The sequence below is a fragment of the Equus caballus genome, chromosome 3, assembly GCF_041296265.1.
Source record: "Equus caballus isolate H_3958 breed thoroughbred chromosome 3, TB-T2T, whole genome shotgun sequence".
NCBI lineage: Eukaryota > Metazoa > Chordata > Mammalia > Perissodactyla > Equidae > Equus > Equus caballus.
In genome coordinates, this window is record NC_091686.1 from 19,477,813 (window position 1) to 19,482,166 (window position 4,354).

General features: G+C 42.0%; 1 long non-coding RNA gene across 1 annotated transcript; it reads right to left on the reverse strand.

The window, feature by feature from the left end:
- Nucleotides 1–881: 881 nt before the first annotated feature.
- On the reverse strand, nt 882–4,072 carry LOC102148636 (uncharacterized). Its single transcript, XR_290020.4, has 3 exons — nt 3,740–4,072; nt 1,796–1,857; nt 882–1,637 (listed from the first exon to the last, which is right to left on the reverse strand). It is a non-coding gene; the product is annotated as an uncharacterized lncRNA (long non-coding RNA).
- Between the last annotated feature and the right edge of the window lie 282 nt (nt 4,073–4,354).

Here is a 4,354-nt window from a genome sequence, read left to right on the forward strand (position 1 = left end):
CTCATCTGCATTATACTTTCTCTGGCTTAGAAGGGCCCAGAGAGAAAGGACCATGTCCCACCCCACGCGTTGGCTTGTGGCGACCCCCAGTACCAGTGGCCTGAGAAGACCTAGAAGTTGTGCCTGCCCTATGTGTGTTAGACGTACCCACGTGTCACTGAGGGCAGGGCTAGGCTTTTAAAAAATTCCTGCAACTGTCGTGCTGCAGGATTCCTGAGTTTCACCTACACACTGCTCCCTCCCCAAACCCCAGCCGTCCGCCAACACACATACACCAACAAACTCACACCAACAAACTCACCCATTTGCCCCCAGCGCCACCACCCATGGGAGTGGCGAAATCCATACCACACCCCCGTACAATCTTGCCTCTGGGTGAGAGAGCATAGGGTCTTGTACACAGTAGGCACTCAACAAGCATCAGGTGAATAACAAATGAGGAACCATGTTAGGATTAGGAGATAGGAGCACACTCCTGTCTGCTGCAGTGTAGCAAGAAACGGGTGGATCATGTGGTCGCTGGCAGTCCGGAGTGTGCATTGGCATCACCATGCCGGGTGGGGCTGTTAAATATACAGATTCCTCCTCCCACCCTAACTCCTGAATTAGAACAGAGAAGGGATGTGCAGAGAGGAGCTCTTTTTAGTTAATTCTCTGGGACATTCTGGTTTTGATGCTCAGTCAGTTATGGGAATGATAGAATTACATTTGCATCCATTTGTCATCAAAAGTACCGATTTGGCAGTATCTATCAAAACTTAAAATTCACGCATCTTTGAACCTGCACTTCCTCCTACACTATCCTTTTCTCAAAAGTACAGGCACAAGGACATTCAGGGCAGCATTTTTGAAGCAGAGAAATACTTGAAACTGGAAAAATGTCCACTTACTCATTAAACAAATTTTATTGCGTATTCTTCTCATTATCCGGGACAGCAGTGAGTAATGACCACAACAAGTTAATAAAGTACCTACTCTTATAGAGATTTACATTTTAGTCCATCAGAGGAGGACTCAATGAATAATTTATGATACACCCAAGCAATGGAATATTATTCCTCCATCAAAAGGAATGAGTTTCACCAATATATACTGCTTTGAAAGGATGTTCAAGACATATTGTTTCTTAAAAAATTTAGGAAGCTTTTGAATGTATTGTCTACTCAAAATCAGTAAGATAAATTAAATAAAAAAGAGAAAAACAAGTTGCAGACCAGTGCATATAGCATTGCCCTATTTGTGTGTAAAAGATATATACATATGTGTAAATATATACATAGATACATGAATAGAAAATAATTGTGGAAGAATCTTCAAAAAAATTAACAGTTGTGCCTGGAAAGTGGGGTTGAGAGGGGGCAGATTTTGCTTTGATCATTATATGCTTTGATGCTGTTTAAACTTTTAACCGAAGGAACTATTACTTTCATAATTTTTTTGACTGTTAAAAAAAATTCCAGGGGTCGGCTTGTGGCCCAGTGGTTAAGCTCCTGTGCTCTGCTTCTGTGGCCCCTGGTTTCGCTGGTTCAGATCCTGGGCGCGGATATGGCATCCATCGTCAGGCCCTGCTGAGGCGGTGTCCCACATAGCACAACCAGAGGCACTCACAACTAGAAGATACAACTATGTCCTGGGGGCTTTTGGGGAGAAGAAGAAGAAGAGAAAAAGAAGATTGGCAATAGATGTTAGCTCAGGTGCCAATCTTTAAAACAAACGAACAAACAAAATTGCTATAACCTTGAGAGCCTGTGAGATTTTACATTTCCAGCAGGGGGCAGCAGTGATTCTCAATTACCTCTGACGTCAGCACAAAGCTGAAGATTAGTGTCCACAGATTTCCAATTCCAGGCCCAAATTCTGCACTTGGATCACCAGATTATAAAGGAAACAAAAAGCAACAGCTCAGAAATCTTAAAATAGTAGAGGAATTGTTGAGACAAACATTTCCTATACAGCTCTTTATTAACATCTGTGCACAAGTCTAAAGGTCCTTTTCTCTCTTTGGAACTTACAGTTTTCTCATCTGCTAAAATCAGAGCATTTGACGAGATACTCTTAAAAGGCCTCTTTCCAGCTCTAACATTCTATGGCTTTAAGAATCTAAATCAGCATCATGAAGGAACAAGCCCCACTACACTCTGAAATTAATTGGCTTATCAAAGAATCTGCTTTACAGCCCTTAGCTGATCAGGATGAATTACTACTGGTTTATCTTTAGTGTAGATCAAAGAATACTTTTTGGGGGTGCAAGGGAGGATGTTGATATTTATTCAATTCACGGATGAAGAAAAAGGAGAATTCTCCCACTCCATAAATGTTTAGCATGTGTATAAAGGTCGTAGGTCTGGTGTTTAGAAATTACACACAGGCTTACGAAAGAATCTTCACTGGGTTGGCCAAATGAAACAGCAGGCAATTGTAGAGAAATAAACACAAGTTAACATTTAACCACAAGTCCCTGTTCTTGCTGCTCCATCCTTCTTGATAGGAGGGACCTGAGAGAGTCAGCAGGCTCTGGCTGCTCTAGCAAGACGCTGGCTCCTCTGAGAACCCACCCATGTACCACTCTTAGAAAATACATACTTTTTTTTACGCATCTGAATCTTATGATCTGAATCTTTTCCAGCTATTTCTTCATGCCCCAACAGCAGTCCTCTTTTTACAGATAATCCTTTATAAACAATAAAACTTTTTTTTTCTTTTAACATTTGCCCAAGGTTACACCACTAGTAAGACCCTCACACTTGACTGTGGCACTATAGGAAATGAGAGTACTCATGTCATCTACTTGTCATCTGGAAGCTGTATCTGCAAGAGTAGTTAGGTATAAGCATACAAAGTGAATGATTATTGCGTCTAGCTCACGTATATTAAGCACTCACTATGTGCTAGTTTCTGTAGGGTTCTGGGGAGAAGGGTATCAAAAGATGAATTAGACTTCATCATTGCACTTAAGAAACTTCTAGTTTTTGGAGGAGTGGGGAGCCAACAAGCAAACAAACATAACATGTAAAAGATAATAGGGAAATATAAATAATAATAAGAAAAAATCAGGCTAGTTAAATTCATGGGCTATGGAGTCCAGTTCTTAGCTGTGGGACCTCTAAGCCTTAGTTTCCTTGCTGTAAAATGGGGACACTAACAGCCTCTAGTGTAGGTAATTGCTGTGAGGGTTAATGATGTAGTGCCCTATTAAATTGCTTAGCATTGGCCCTGGCAGATGGAAAGACTTGTTGAATTGTTAGTTAATAATATTGTTTGATAAAGCTCCAGCAAAGTAAGAATCATGCATACAACCACATTTCTGGGATATTGACGCTTCTTTCTCAAATTTCTCTGAATCACTCAGCACGGAACAACCCATTTCCTTGAGGTTTAGTCTTCCCTCTGACATAGTTATCTTTTGATCCCACTAGAATGTCTCCAGTAAAGAAGGATGTGGCAAAGGGGCCCCAGCCCCTGTGCACCTGAAGCTTGGGCTACGTCACAGGGAAACAGAGCTGAGCCCGGGAATAGACCTCATGACAGGCAAAGCAAGAGAATCAACCTGGAGTGCTTGTCAGAAAATTTCTAGGTCCTACTCTCCAAGATTTTCATTCTGCTCCAAATTGAATTTCAATACATACTTTAATATTTTAATATGACTATAATCATAGGAAGGGTTTCACATGATTTTATCCTGCAATCATTTCCTTTCCCAGCCAGCTTATTTGTTGTTTTCTCCTAAACACTGACTCACCTCTTTCATCCTCAATCAAGGACATTGCTTTGATTTGCTCCAAGGCTGCCCCCTTCAGCTGCTGAGTCTTGGCATGAGGGCGTGTGAGTTCTTTCATCTTTTCATCTGCCTTCTGACAGCCATATGTAAACTAAAACTTCGCCTCTCTTCTAAAACCGACTGAAAACTTACCTCCTTCTGGAAGCCTTCCTTGCTGAGTTCTTTACTTTTGCGCTGTGTTCTGTGCTACCAATCCAACTGGAGTGGTTGGACTGTAACCAGGGAAGTGTTCTTACATGTTTGTTACGTGTGTGTAAGTTCTGGTTTTTCCCATTGAGGGCAGCATGTGTTTGTGGAGAGAGCAGGGACTCTGGAATCTGGCATGAATTCATAGAGCAGCACCACTCCTGAGTTCTCAAATTCATTCTGGCTGTCCTTTGTCACCTTGGGACTGCTGCTTTATTTTCGTGGGTTGTCGTCTTTCATCCCGGCTTCTCCAGGCAGCTCTGTCTTCCCCGCTTCACTTTACTTCTCTCCAAGAGTGGACAGAGGGCCCTCTTTCAACTTCTCAAAGCAAAACCAAGACCATACTGTGTGTCCACCATTTACTGTAGTGTCCTCATCTGTCAAAAGGGG